General features: G+C 40.0%; 1 pseudogene across 1 annotated transcript; it reads left to right on the top strand.

The window, feature by feature from the left end:
* The first annotated feature begins 2,626 nt into the window (after window positions 1-2,626).
* LOC308265105 (large ribosomal subunit protein uL10-like) lies at window positions 2,627-3,478 on the top strand (annotated as a pseudogene). Its single transcript has one exon. The product of its transcript is annotated as a large ribosomal subunit protein uL10-like (transcript).
* The last annotated feature ends 13,015 nt before the right edge of the window (window positions 3,479-16,493 follow it).

The following is a 16,493-nucleotide window of genomic DNA, read 5'->3' as shown; positions in this document are numbered from 1 at the left end:
TCCATCCTGCAGCTTGGAATATGTGGGTGCTAGTTTTTGTCACAGTCTCTTGGACATGAGCACAAAGGCTGTACATGGGGATGGAAGGTGTAGTGTCACATCTGAAGAAGGCTGGGTCCTAGTGGCTTGAGTTTCCCATCACATTCCTGTGACAACCATCTTCAGATTGTTCTTATATGAATGAGACGTTAACTGTATAGCTCACCATTCAGAGACTATCTTTTACTTGAGCTGGCCTATTTTAACATTACAATATTTAATTTTGCTTCTTAGAGAAACTTAGAAACAATTAGATTGACTTGAGGAAAAGCTTGAAATGGCTAGATAAAATAAAAAATTCGGACTTACTATTGCCCTCAGTTACACAAAGGATTCCTATCGTCTATTATCTTAGTCACAAGTTGCCTGTGCTTTCTTTTCCTGAGCCTGACCAGTTCCAATCCTAGAGAACACCTCATCCTTAAATGCTAATCTTGTGATTCTAATGGTAGCCAATTTGGATAAGGAAATTGGCAGAGTACTTAGAATTTAAAATAGAAGCCCTATTTCTTCCATGCAAAATACTAAGACCCTTTAAAAGTACTTCCTTAGAATATGAATGAAGAATAAATGTCATCAGAAATATATTTATTTCATATAAATTCTATGTAAATAAGTTAATGGAAAACTTATTAAAATATGGTTATGAAGGCCTATTAATGTTTGGTATAAAATAGGAAAAGATTTTATTTGAAGTCAGAAGAATATGTTTTAATCTTGGCTTTGAAAAATACTGTCTATATACCCTTGGGAAAATCATTTAATCTCCTTAAGCTTATCAGCTGAATCTAAAAAATGGCAATGTTAGCAATAATTTATGGGATTGATATAAGTCTGAATACTAGAGATCAAAATAATTTACTAATGTTTCTCACCTAGTAGTTGCCTTATAAATATCAGTTAATCTAATATAATTAATATCATAGTCATGGCAATTTGAAGAAGACATGATTTAGAACTCAAATCCCATTTAAAAATGCATATGGTGTCTTTTGTCCGTAAGTCTGTGGGAGCAATGAGTCCAACCACCATTCTTCTAGAAAAATCAGCTTAAGAAAAAAAATCAATGATCCTAAGCTGCCCAAGGATACATTGCGGCTTAATCTCTTAACACTTCAGTGTGTGAAACCAGCCAACACCAACAACATTCTCATTGTCAGATAAGCTATAGAATGAAATACATTTTATCAAAAGTTTGGATGAGATTTTCTAGAACAAAGTATCTCCAAGAGATGCCTGTGCTTACAAAAGCTATATGCAGAGGGAAGAAGCTGCCCTCTATAGCCATTGCTTTCCTCTCCTTTCAGTGTTTTGTGAATCTGGACTTTGAAATGGTTTGTGACATTGGGGATGGCAAAATTGCATCAGGAAGAATGGGATTTTAGCCCGGTGTGGTGGCAATACTTGTAATCCCAGTACTTGGGAAGCAGAGACAGGAGGATCGCAGTTTTGCTGCCAGCCTCAACTATTTAGTGAGACCCTCTGCAACTTTGTGAGACTCTGTTTCAAAATAAAGAATAGAAAATAGGGTTGGCGGTGTAGCTTGGAGGTAGAATGCCCCTGGGTTTAATCCCTAGTACCTCAAAACAAAACAAAACAAAACAAAAAACAAAAAATGGGATTTTATGGGCTCAGTAAGGATCAGAAGAATTACAAACAAGATAGCAGTAGTTTGGAATAGACATGTGGACGAGTGTGGGGTAGATAAGACATTGGTTTCTGTTTTAACTACAGTAGTAGCCAAGGCATGCTACTCAATTCAGAGATACTCATTGAGCAGGAGGACAAAACAAACCAAAGATCAGATTAATTGCCCATGCAAACCACTTTATTCTACATAGGCAACAACCCTTTATATATGATCCTGCTGGTCCTGACACAGTTTTCCATTCTCCTGGCCTGGTGCCATGGCGCATGTCTCAGACAGTGAGGGGAGGTTTCAGAAAAAGACATTAAAATTCTTACCAATGACAATGCAGTATCTTTGAAGGTTTGACCTTAAGCGTAGTCTATGATAACCACTCAAGTGGAAAAAGGAAACTAATTGAGCACCAATTATACATTAACTGTATATCTATATCTAGCCCTATACGTATACATATATACATATACATATCACATATATCAGGTCATATAATAGGTGAACTGATAATGTATTTATGAATCATGCTATGTATAGTAAGTATCCTTACACAAATTATCTAGTTTAATCTTAAATTAGTTCTGTAGAGTTGGAAATTTTATTCCAGTCTGACAAGAAGAAATGAAGATCAGAGATATTATTATACATGAGTAAAATCACAGAGCTGTTGAGTGAGAAAGCCAGGAGTTGGACAGAGCCAGCCATGTCAGCCCCTGAAGGATGAATTTAAAAATTTGAGCACTTTGGTCCTGGATATAGGCCTGGCAACTAGAATGTGTTTATTTTAGCCTTTCATGAGACGGCAGAATTTGTGTTTTGGCAACCCTGAAGGTCAGTGCTGTGCCCTGATGTGGAGACACCATGTTGCAAGGATTGAAGGCATGGAGAGCCTCAGAATGATACCAGCTCTCTCTAGGCATCCTCATGCGAGTGAAATAATCTTTAAGCCCTGCGTGGCAATCGCTGGCACACCACCATGATGCCCAGAGAAGACAGGGCAACCTGGAAGTCCAACTATTTCCTTAAAATCACCCAACTTTTGGATAAGATGTTTCATTGTGAAAGCATATAATGTGGGCTCCAAGCAGATGCAGCAGATCTGCCTGATGCTCCGTGGGAAGGATGTGGTGCTGACGGGCAAGAACACCCTGTTGCACAAGGTCATCCAAGGTCATCTGGACAACAATTCAGCTCTGAAGAAACTGTTGCCTCATATCCGGGTGAACATGAACTTTTGTTCACCAAGGAGGACCTCATGAGATCAAGGACACACTACTGGCCAATACAGTGCCAGCTTCTGCCTGTGCTGGTGCCATGGCTCCATGTGAACTTACTTTGTCGGACCAGAACAGTGGTCTGGGGCCTGAGAATACTTCCTTCTTCCAAGCTTTAGGCATCACCACTAAAATATCCAGAGGGACCACTGAAATTCTGAGCAAATTTCAGCTGATAAAGACTGGATCCAGGGAAGTCACCTTGCTGGACATGCTGAACATCTCCCCTTTCTTCTTTGGGCTGATCATCCAGCAGGTATTTCACAATGGCAGCATCCACAACCCTGAAGTGCCTGACATCACAGAGGAAGCTCTGCACACACTTCCTGCACGGTGTCTGCAATGTTGCCAGTGTGTGTCTTCAGAATGGTTACCCAACTATTGCATTGGCACCCCACTTGCTTAGGAGGTCAAGGCCTTCTTGGCTGGTCCATCTGCATTTGTGACTGCTGTCCCCATGGCTGCTGCCACTGCTGCTGTTCCTGAGGCTGTGGCTGAAGCCGAGCAAGTCAGAGAAGTCTGAAGAGGCTATGAGATTTGATCTCTTTGACTGATCACCAAAAAAGCAACCAACTCAGATTTATTTGCAACAAGGAAATAAAGGCTTACTTCTCTCTTAAAACAAAAAAAGAATGACAAAAAAGATTTGTTCTTGAACATTAGCTGTGTTCTCACACAAGAATCAGTCAGTAACTCTTAGTCTCCTTTCCTCTAAAGCACATACGGAATGTGATAAACACCTTACCCATTTGCCTTAGTGGAGGAGGCAGCCTCTAAGAGCTCCCCAGGTGATTCCTCCTTCCCTTTCACTTTTGGTTGCCCAACTCCTCTTGAATGTGAGCTAGACCTAGTGATTCCCATTTGACAAAGACCGTGGGATGTTGCTTTTGAGATTAAGTTACAAAATTAAGGTTTCCACCTCAGGAATCTCTCTCACTCTCTTGCTAGTTCAACTATCCCGAGGGAATCCAATTGCTGTACCGTGAGCTACACCATGGAAAGGCCCCTGTGGCAAGAAACTGATGCCCTGGCCAACCACCAGTAAGGATGAGAGACCTGCCAGCACCTAGGGTGGACTTATAAGCAGATCCTGCCCCAGCTGAGCCTGGAGAGGATTGCAACCCTTACCATCACCCTGAGGCCAGCCTTGAGAGAAACCCCAGGCTGGCATCTTTGTGGCAACCTCTGGGAAACATTGGGCTGAGGTATCTAATAAGCTGCATTAGGCTCTCTAATTGTAGAAGCTGGCTAGCAAGAATTATCTGCTGTTTGAGCCGGGCGTGGTGGCGCACGCTTGTAATCTCCGCACTTGGAAGGCGGAGACAAGAGGATTGCGCAGATTCGAAGCCAGCTGCACTGGCTTAAGAGACCCTGTTTCCAAAAATAAAATAGGTCTGGGAGTGTAGCCCAGAGGTACAAGGGCTTCCAGGAACCCCAGCAACACACACACACACACACACACACACACACACACACACACACACAAAGAATTATCTGCTATTTAAAGTTGTTACCCTTGGAAGTAATTAATTACATAAAATTATCAAACATAAGAATAAAAAGAAATGTGGTACATAAAACATTTAGAATTGTATTAGACCCTGCGAAAAATATGAGAGTTTTAATTATTTTTAAAGTTGTCTTTTGGAAAAAAATGGTGGAGAAGGAAGAATATGGGAGCTGAAAGATATCTTTGTCTATGTCAAAATATTTCCTACAGCCTGCTGTGACATTAGGCAGCCGTATCTTTTCAATTGACAGCTCACTCCCCTATAGCCCCATAATTGGGGAAAGGGAAATTGACTCAACAATAATTATAATAATAAATGGCAAAATTCACTTGAGCTTTTGCCTATCAGTCAGATGTCACAATTGTCACTGGGCTTCTAGACATTGATGTGACCAGTGTCTTAGATCAATGGGCTGATGACGAGAATATGAATGATCATAACCACAAATGTCAACTTTATCCTTTTAAATGCACTCAGTGTTCTGTAGATAACCTGAAAGGTCACATCGATAGTTGCCACCTGCTATGTGTCTCATTCCAAACGCTATCAGACAACATGGTGCTTCAGGAACAGGGAAAGAAACTGAATGCAACAGTAGCCTGACATTTAATAATAAATCAGGGCACATCATTGTCCTATTAAGTAATGGCAATTCTCCTCTGCCTTTGAAAAAAAGAAAGACCACTGCATTCTTCCTGCTTGGCTTGGTCAGAGGGACTGTAGTACTGCTCCAGGCAAAGAGTTGCTCCTATCTTTGTTACAGGTATGAATGGACCAGGTACATTTTCCTGGAATTCAGTGTACCTGTGATACTTTATTGCAGTAGTTTTCCAGCAACACAACCTCACACATCCACCAAAAGCAAAAATCTAAAATTATGATTTCATCCTATGTAATAGGCAAAAGTCCAAATTAGTGAAATGTCTAAATTTATAGTACACTTTAAACAAAATGCAGCTTAGTGCTTTTTAATACACATAGTAACTTCAACTAATTGCCAAAATAAAGTTTGCTCCCTCTGGCTTTAATGAACAGATTAACAGCACTAGCATTAGCGATACCATTTGCATAAAATTAATTTGCTAAAGCCTTTAAAAATAGTGTTCAAAGTGGCTTAAACATGCTCACTGCCTATTTATACTATTAATTTGCTAAGTAAACCTTTTCTTTTAAGTAGGGCAAAAGTGAATTATAGGTCCAACTAAAGTTGAAGTATCACAAAAACCTAAAATAAGTATAGACTAATTTGTTTTTCCATTATAAAGGTGGAAATATATTTATAAAGTTAAATCTCAGCAGACTGATAATGTAGATATTTTGTTAATCACTGAGTAACAAGGGGGAAAAAAAAGATCCATTATGAATCTGATTTGGCACTACCTTTGTTAAATAGTGTGTTTCTGTTTACTCTGACCCATTTCTAATGAAAAACAAAGTTCCATTAGAATTGATTTCTACTCAGTGGATAATATGGGTAAGAAGGATATAGAACTATGTTGAAAAGTTTATTGAGACATGAGTACAAAATGAAGAAATCCAAATATTAACCTGATCTTATATTTTCTGCAACTAGTATGAAAATTCTTTACCTATGCACTCAAAAATAACTACATGAAGTAATTTATTATTTAAATTCTGACAGTATTCAAGGCAACTTCAATTAATAGATCAATAGAGTTTATAAAATGATACTTGATTGTGATACAAGAAGGACTTTAGATAACAGAGGAGAAACCCCAATAAGTTGAGAAAGGTAAGGTGGTGAAGAGGAAGAATTAATGAAGGAAACACTTCCATTAGTGTTCTGTACATTCTGTACATATGTGAGAATACCAATGTCAATCTCAATATCCTGTATGGGGAAGGGGGGAGTGGGGAGGAAGCCAGAGGGAAGCCCACCAAGTGCTATGAGCATGTATCTCACTGTGACTATGAACTACATTATGAGGTGAGGATATAATGTAGCAATAAAAGTATAAAATGAATGATATTTGGTAAATCAACTCTAAAATTCACCTGAAAAGGAAGAATAGGCAAAAGAAAAACAAAACAAAGGTTGTTTTCTTTAAATTTTTATCGGTGCATTGTAGTCATTCATCTTAACGCTGTACAAGATGGTAGAGGCATACATGCACAGGGTCACTCATTTAGCTCTTTCCCGATTCCACCCCACTCCCTCCCTCCGCCCTCCTTCCCATGTTTGGCTTAGGGATTAACTTCGATATGTTTGTTAATGTACACCACGTATATTAGAGAATTTTCCTCCCCCCCCGCCAACCCCCTCAGTTAGGTCACCTTATTTGCTCATCTATAGTTTGTTCTTCTTCGTCTACAGTTTCTCCTATGACCTATTTTCTTCCTTGCTTCCTCATAATAGGAAGAGCATCCGATTTCTTTCTTTTTGTGACTAACTAATGTCACTTAGCATACTGTTTTCCAGTTCCATACATTTCCCTGTAAATACCATAATTTTGTTCTTTTTTTATGGCTGAGTAAAATTCCATTGTGTACAAATCCCATAGTTTTGTAATCCATTCATCTGTTGATGGACGTCTTGGCTGGTTCCATAGTTTGGCAATGATGAATTGTGCAGCTATGAACATAGATACTCATGCATTAGTTTGGTAGCTTGGTTTTCATTCTTTTGGGTAGATACTCAGAAGTGGTATTGCTGGATCATGTGGTAAGTTCGTATTAATTCTTCTGAGGATCCTCCATACTCTTTTCCAAAGTGGTTGTACTAATTTGCAATCCTACCAACAATGTATTAGAGTTTCTACTTCTCCACATCTGATCAATTACAATTTTTTTCTGCCTTAGAAGTCCTTCTTTTATTTTCAACACTGATTCCCACTTACTGTAATCCTGAAAGCCAGAAGGTGAGTAACTTTTACTCACCTAAGTGATCCACCTTAGATGATCCACTCACAACCAATTTTTTGAATAGAGGCCACTTGGATCTGGGAATCTGCTGAGAGATGAGGTGAAGCAGCGGAAGCTTCAAGTGTTTCCTGACTGCATGGTTGCAGGGACCTGCTGGCCCTTTGCTGTGGAGCAGGCTCCAGTCCCAGCCTCCCTGTGGGGCGGGCTTCAGTCCCGGGCTCCCTGTGTTGCAGGCCCTGGTCCTGGCCTTGCTGTGGAGCAGGCCTCTGTCCCTGACATCGTGAGCAGGACGTCTATAGAGGTTTTCATTTTTTCTTCAATATTTTTTAATAAAAGAAAACAGTACAGGTCTTTTGCAGAAGCTGGGAGCCCAAGTACTTAGCCGCAATGGATTTTATCTCCCCACCAAGAGCAGAGGCCCACAGCTTCACCACAGAGAGCAGACTCTGCTGCTCCCAGGGCACCAAGCAGCAAGAGGAGCGCTGAGGCCCCTGGGACGTGCAGCGCAGTGATCCCAGCCAGCCATGCTGAGCTCCCTCCGACACCCCCAGAACATTTTTCTTACAGAGTATGTTGTTAAGAATTCCTGAGCATGTGTGGCAGGAGCAGTTTACTTTCTGATCTCTTCTGAAATGTTGTTCCAAAAATCACTTTTCTTGTGGCAGTGGGTACCATGCTGCCATCTTGTCTCTAATTCCACCTTTTTCCACTCTGTCTCTTATATTTCAGATAGGATAGGAAGTCATTACTGAAAATGTCTCTCTATGTTGTCCCAATCAGATATTAAACCAAAATCTGTTGTCCAAGTTTTCTCAGAGGAATACATGTCCTATTTGGCTGCTGCTGATCGTTGCCATTGCAGCCGCCACCATCTTGGCCAGAAGTCCATGTTGTTTTTGGTTTTTTTTAGTAGAATACTGTGTGTGTGTGTGTTACTGGGGGTGGAAACCAGGGGCTTTTCTACCTCCAAGCTATACTCCCAGACCTATTTTATTTGGCAACAGGGTCTCACTAAGTTGCTGAGAGCCTCACTAACTAGCTGAGGCTGGCTTCGAACCTGTACAATCCTTTTGCCTCAGCCTCCCAAGTGCTGGGATTACAAGTGTGCGCCACCATGCCCAGCTAAAAATCAGCAGCTTCTTCCTTAAACAAACATATGGCTGTCAACTACTAAGCCAAGCATGGGAAGGAGGATAGGGAGGGAATGGGGTGGGGATGGAGTAGGGGATAACTGGGTGATGAGTGCACGTATGGCTATACAAGTGTTTTATCCCGTTATGATGTATAAATACAATGCACCAATAAAAATTTTTTTAATTTTTTTAAAAATAAAAAGTCAGTAGCTTCATCTACCAGATTACAGAATATCTTTAAATAGCTTAACACTGAAAACTTCATGGTACTGTTGCTGGGAAAGATAAGTCAAGGAAAGAGTAAAGAGTACCCAGAAACAAATTTATGTATCTGTGGAAATATCTTAATGATAATATTAGGATTTTAGGTCAATGCAAAAAGAATATATCAACAAATCATGTTAAAAGATGACCCACTTTAAAAATATAATGTTTGATTATTACCTCACACAATTCACAAAAATAAGTTAAATATAAATTAGAGAGCTAAGAGTTAACCATAGAAGTGTTAAAAGTATAGGAGGAGAATTGTGAAAGGCATTTTTTTTTTTTTTTTTTTTTTGGTGGTACTGGGGTTCCTGGAAGCCCTTCTACTTCCGGGCTACACTCCCAGACCTATTTTTTATACTTTTTTATTTGGAAACAGGGTCTCATAAGCCAGCGCACGCGGCTGGCTTCGAACCTGCGCGATCCTCCTGTCTCTGCCTCCCAAGCGCGGGGATTACAAGCATGCGCCACCACGCCTGGCGTGAAAGGCATTCTGAATATGTAATATGCAAAAGCTGTAAAGGAAAAAATGGCTACATTTGACTAAATCAAATTTTAAACTGTGTCAAAACAAATTATAATGAAAACACAAAGCTGGAAAAACATATTTGCAGAGAGTACAGAATATAGAGTAACAATATTCAAAACAGGTAGTAAAGTTCTATGAAGAAATAAAAAACAAACCCAATGAAACTTAGTCAAAGGAAAGAAATGAACAAATTACAGAAAAGAAAATTAAAAATAACCTAGCCACATGAAAATATGCTCAACTTCAATGGGTCACGGAAATCAAAATAATTTCTAAAAAATTATATGATAGCATCTATATAGGTAAAGTTTATTTATTTTCAGTGAGTGGGAGCAACAGAGCTTCTCTGGAGGGCAAATTGATAGTATCCAATAAAATAAAATGTTAATAAGACTTCGGTAATTACAATTCTTTTTTAAAATTTTTTGGTGCATTGTAGTCATGTAGACCCTGTTGCCTAATGAGGCACAAGATGGTAAGGGGATACACATAACTCATTTAGCCCTTCCCAATTCCCTCTCTACTTGCTTATCTATGGTTTCTCTTCCTTCGTCTAGAGTTCTTCCTATGACCCTTTTTCTCCTTAGCTTCTGAATGTCTGTCCTCAAACTTTACTCATTCATAACATGGAGAACTATGTACCAAGATGTCTCTATCAGCACTATTAGGGAATGAAGTGGGAATTGGGGAAGGGCTAAATGAGTGATGTGTGCATATATGCCTCTACCATCTTGAACTCCATTAAGATGTATGACTACAATGCACCAATAAAAAATAATACAAAAGTTTGTAAATCATTAAATATCAGTAGGAGAATGGGCCAATAAATTATGGCCCCTATAGAAATTTTTATTGGCATGTGCAACATTGTAATTTCAAGATAATTCATTGAAAGATTACTTGTTACAGAAAAACAAAACAGGAAACATCATATATGCCTTTTAATTGGGAGATTATAGAATAAATTTTGGCATATCCACAAGAAAATATACAGTTGCGTAAAAGTATCAGATATACTCATGGAGGTTAGAAGATACAATGTTAGTGAAAGAAGAAAAGTTCAGAAGGATGTTGCATATATTCCAATCATCAAAAAAAATATACTGTATATACATATACTCTTTTAATATACCTACACATATATCGCGTCCCTAAGGCTCCGTCCTGCAGAGCCCCAGGAAAGAAGACACAAACGCCGAGTCTGCTGATGATGCTTCCTCTTTAATGCTCTCTCTCTTCAATGCTCTCCCTCAATTCAATGGGCACAGCAGGCAAATATATATCAGTCTCATAACCCCTCCCTCATCACTCCACCAACCCCAAGCTTCCCACAGCTAGGGCATGTGCATTTCTAACCCTCTCATAGGCGGGCTGGTGGTAGCACGAGGCGCTGCGTCACTGATCATCCTTAGGACGCTTGATAGGGCTCACTGCGCAGGCTCAGGGCACCACCAGCCTCGTGAGCCTCGTGACTTGGCTGCAAGCCTAGGTGCCATCTTGAGTCCACGCTGGCAACAAGACTGGGTGCCATCTCGGTCCAGCCGAGTGGGCCCCGACACACATATATACAGAATTATCTATATATATAGTACAAATCATATCCACATATGTATATACAAAGGAATATATATGTATCTATAACTGATTATATAACATAGAATGTTTTTAAAATTCACACAACCTACCTAGAAGAGTATAAGGCAGTTGGGCACCTGGAATGAAAAGATTACTTTCCAGCATATATTTGAAGTGTTTGAATTCTGCTTATATTTGTATATGAGCTTTTCACATAAAACAAGTCAAACTTAAATAAAATTATAGATTCATCCACATTATATAGCATCTATACATAGTTGAAAAGAATGAGTGAAATCTGTGTGTGGTGACAGAAATGTATTTATGATACATTGAGAACAGTTAAAAGAATATTAGGTAATAATGCATCGAGCTCAATACTACTGATGTTGAAAGAAAAATTTTTAAAAAGCCATATGTGTATTTATATAAATGTATTTTATGTAACATAAAGTAAAAAGTGCATGTATTTAAAATATATCACACATCCACATACATATGCACAAAAACATAGTTTTGACATGTATAAGAAGAATCTGGAAGAAAATGCAATAGTAACGAGTTCACAGTGATACCCTGAGCAAACTGGGTTAAGCTGGTAGGGTGAAGTTAAGAGGGCCAGTCTCTATATCTTTGGAGTTCTTACAATGAGAATATGTTCAATGTGTTTAGGATTTTTTTTAATAAATACATTTTTAATTTAAAAATAAAAAGTTAGTATTATTTGTCTAGTATAAAATTAAATGTTTAAAATTCACCTGGAGATCCCTGCAGAAACCGGGTCCGGTCATCAGACCCTGGGTCCCGGGCAGGGGTTTGGCGGCGCATGCTGGACCCCGGAACAGCCATGGCCTGGGTCAGCTGGGGCCCGAGTCGCAGGACTCTGGGCCCCGGGCCGGCCCGCGCGGAGCACGCCAGACCCCTGGAGAAACCAGGCCTGGTTGTAAGACCATGGGTCCCAGGCAGGGGTTGGGTGGGGCACGCCAGACCCCTGGAAGAGCCGGGGCCCAGGTTGCAGGACTCTGGTCCCCAGGCAGAGTAGTGCGGAGCACGCTGGACCCATGGGGAATCCGGGCTGGGTCACAGTGCTACTGAGTACCTGATCCCACTACCTCCTCAAACCACACATACTGTCTTCTCGTATTAAAAAAAAAAAAAAAGAAAGAGGAAGAAAAAGAAAAAGAAAAAAGAAAAATATCAGAGAGGGGTCAAGAAGGCCGAGGTGGATGCCAGGATACTGGAGATGCAAGCAAAACTTATCCAAATGAACTGGAACTTTTGGAAAAATTCTCCGTGAAGGACTGCTTCTTCTCTACATTGCTAAGACTCTTGGACATCACCTGTAAGGAGAGAGGTTAGCGGAGACCTAGGAGAAAGGCGGTGTTGAAAGCAGTCTCCAGGATGGTGGTGGAGACTTGTATTCAGGAGAAGCAGAAATCGAATCCTACTGTTATTTTTTTTGAGAAATTACACCAAATGTTGAATGCTACCATTGCGCATGCTTAGGAACACTGAACAACATTCAGAGTGGAAAAAGAGCTTGGGAAATATTTGAAATGGTGGAGGCAGTGGCAATGGCAGTGGCCAGTACTCAGGGGAGGCAGAGATCTGATGCGTTACACCTGGAACCTTTGAAGTAACAACCCCAGAGGCAGAATGCTACCACCACACACCCTCAAGAACAGGGGACAAATGGCTGGGCGAAGAGGGTGCTTGGATTGGAGCCTGCCAAGGGGTGAAGCTGGTGCCGGGGCCAGCAGGCCGGGATCGGAGCCTGCCGAGGGGTTAGGCCGGTGCCAAGGCCAGCGAGGCTGGGATCAGAGCCTGCTGTGAGGCAAGGCCGGTACTGGGGCCTCTGAGGCTGGGATCGGAGCCTGCTGAGGGGTTAGGCCGGTGCTGAGGCCAGTGGCTGACATCGGAGCCTGCTGTGAGGCAAGGCTGCTACTGAGCCCTCCAAGGCCGGGATCGGAACCTGCCTTGAGGCTAGGCCGGTGCTGGAGCCACCAAGGCAGGGATCGGAGCCAGCTGAGGGGTTAGGCTGGTGTCAGGAACAGCGAGACCAGAATTGGGGCCTCCCATGAGGCAAGGCCGCTGCTTGAGCCAGCGAGGTCTGGATCAGTTCACTGGGTAGCCAGGCCACTACTCGGGCCGTCAAGAGTAGGATCGGTACTTGGCGGCATGCATAGAGAAATATCGCAGAAAAAAAAAAAAAAAAACAGATGCTTCCCCTAATCAGCAATAACTAGGAGGAAAGGGGCAACAGGAAGAGGTTGAGCTATAGAAAGGGCCCTATAGTAAAGCAACTAAGGTGACCAATCAGAGGGTATGGAATAATGGAGGATGGAGCCTCTTTAAAACGCAGGAGGTACATAAACAAATGTATCAAAGTTAATCACCAAACAAGCATGGGATCGAGGGAGGGGGAGGAAATGGGATGGGTGGGCTGGATGAGGGCTAATTGGATAATGTGTGCTTGTATATCCTCTCAAGTCTTGTATTCCAATGTGATATATGATTACAATGCACCAATAAAAATAAATAAAAAAATAAAATTCACCTGGAAAAATTAAATTTCTTGAATGTTTTCAACCAGTCTAGTAGTAACTCTGTAACTTTATGCCTTTATTTAGTCAATGTTTATCTGATCAGATTTAGCCCTTCAAAGAGCTCCAGAAATTTAAAACTTTCTGATGTATTCTCTAGTATCCGGATCTATATGTTTTTTTCTTTGAGGAAGAGACTAAAACTGTATCATACTGTATCTAGTTTTTTGGCTGAAGAGTAACTCAGCCTCCCAGATTGTAAAACTAGTGTGCCCCCACATTGCTTTGAGGCTCATTTCTAAAGTTCTAAAAGGAATGCCAAGTTTGGTTATATAGAACTTTGTTTTAGATGAAGATGAAACAGAAAAATCACTGTGACTTCATTTTCTCTCTCCCCCTCTCTCATCATTCCCCTCCTATTGATGCCCCAGGTAACCTCTGATCTGCTGATCAGATTTCTATTCTTACAGCTTTGTTTTTCTCGGACTCTCATATGAATCAACACTTTTTATATGTAGCATTGACTCTGGTCACCTTTGTTTACTATAATCTATTTGAGAGTCATGTATCCATAGTTCTTTATTTTATAATAGAAAAGTATTCTGGTGTATGGATATACCACAGTGAACTTATCCACTCTCCATTTGATAGGCAACTGTGTTGATTTTTGGCTCCTGTGAATAAAGTCACTATAAGTATTCATATACAGGTTTTCAAATATTGACTTACATTCTTATTTTTCTTAGTAAAAGAGCTAAGTATAGAATTTCTCAATCACACATATAGTAAGCCTATGTTTCATATATGCTTCATATAAAACTGCCAAACCGTTTTCCAAAGCAGCTGTAGTACCTTGCATTTCTACCAGTGACATTTGAAAATTCCAGGAGTTAAACATCCTTCCCAGCTCCTGATAGAATCAAATTTTTTCCCCTTAAATTGTAACCATCTTAATAGTTTATGGTAATATCTTATTGGGTTTTAATTTGCATTTCCCTAATGTCTAATGATATTGGGCAATTATTTGTGTGTTTCTAATTTTATTCTCAGAGTCAAAGTATTTTCAGAGAACGCTCAAGTATATAGAGCTTATTCATAGGAGTGAGCGAACTAACAGGTTTCAGCCCAACAGGAAATATCAACTGTTCATGCCACCTATACAGTGCACAAGTCCTTTCCATCTTTATATCCCTAGCATGTGGGACCAGGGCTAAGTATTCAATGAGTACGACTTCAGGGGCCAAGTTAGTTAGTGCCCTTCACTTGCTCATAAACAGGCTATAGCCCTCTCTGCATGATCACCCTAGATGTGTGGCTACTATTTAATGTGCCAGGGCATCTTTGTTCCCCCAATACAGTGCCAGTTTTAAAGGATCTTATTTAGCTTCTGAGGGCCTGGCTAAGTTGCTGAGCCTGGCTATGAACCTGCAATCCTCCTGTCTCAGTCTCCCACGTACTGGGATTACAAGTGTGTACCACCACATCAAGTGTTTCAGCATCCAAACTGCTATAATCCAAACACCTGACCACCTTACAACTTAGAGGAAGAAAGATTTATTTGCTCACAGTTCCAGAGATACAATGGTTCAGTCCATTTCAGACAGATTATGTCTGTGGAGCTCAGGGAATGGCGGCAGGAGGCAGAAAAAGCAAAACAGCAAGCACTCTCTTCTCACATCATAGGGGCCAGAAACAAGAAAGTGAGAAAGGGGAGAGGGGTCATATATAATTCTCAGGCCCACACCCCTAGGAGCCCCTCCTCAGCAACCAATCCTCATCTCCAACATGGCTGCTTATCTACATGAGGTTTGGAGAACATTCTAAATTTAAACCCTAACACTCGGCTTGGAGTATATTTTTAAGATAGACTCTCTGAAGTGAAATCAAAACATCAGTGGAAAATTATTTTTCTAAATTAAGGGATCTTCTGATTAAAAAAATAATTCAGATTTCTATTGAAAATGGGAAAATATGAATGATGAAATATAACCTCATATAGTACTTTAATTGGTATATTTTCTGATATTTTAATCGTTTTAAAACACAATTATATTTTGAATATAAAAATGGTCTTGTAGCCTACTTTTAATCTAACTTTAGGTTCTAAGCATTTTCTAATGTCATGAAAGTCATTGTCAATATCTGTTTACTATATGCATATGAATATTTTATGAACATATAATTGAAGCACTCTCCTAGCAATGGACATTTGGATGACTACTGCTATTTCCTTATTATAAGTAATACTGAAATGAACATCTTTATCTATATCTCATTACTTTCTATTTTCCCTGGAGTAAAATAGCCAGTAAAGGCTATATTGTTATATGTGTGGCCATGTTATATTCCAAAAGGAAGAGATTAATATGCACTCCCACTGACATCTATTGCATGATCACACATCTGCAAACTGCAAATGGTAAACAGTGTAATTATGTAGACTAGGCACACCTGAAACTATTTATGCAAATGATCTATTTCTTTAGCAATCCTTCCCAGGTGTAGGGATTTACAAGTGGAATCCCTTACAGAACTGTCCTTTGGTTGAAAGAAATCAGTTTGTATTGCTGTTGTGTGAAGGGTGTTAGAGGAAGTACAAACAATACAGACTTCCTCCATAGAGGTATTTATCATTTCAGTTCATCTATCATTATAGACTACCTTGGAAAATCTACTGGCTGAGGTTTAAAGGCCCCAATGGGTCACTGTCATATACCTGTAGGATTCTCTGACTGCTTGAGTATTGATTTATCCATTTTGGAATTCCTTCCCATTGATTTATTAGACCTATACATCTTCTTGTGGCCAGCTTCTGTCTATAAAAGGTGATAGAGAGAACTATTTCACTCCCATGTACTTTTATAGCTCACTGATATTCATTGACTGACTCTTATTTGCCCAATGTTAGTATTAATGCTAATGGGTGTTATAAGTCTGGCCTTGGTCTTTGTACATTTTGGCCCTGCTAAGTACAGTATATAAATTAAAATAAAACATTATCAAGCTTACACTAGAGGGAAAATGTTTTTATTAGTACAGGCTACATGTCATTTAAAATAAAGAAAGAATAGAAATAGAAATGGATTCATCCAAGAGA

This window comes from Muscardinus avellanarius (genome assembly GCF_963383645.1).
Source record: "Muscardinus avellanarius genome assembly, chromosome: 7".
Lineage (NCBI taxonomy): Eukaryota > Metazoa > Chordata > Mammalia > Rodentia > Gliridae > Muscardinus > Muscardinus avellanarius.
The sequence above is the reverse complement of the archived record's forward strand: the minus strand, read 5'-3'. Positions and strand labels throughout refer to the sequence as shown.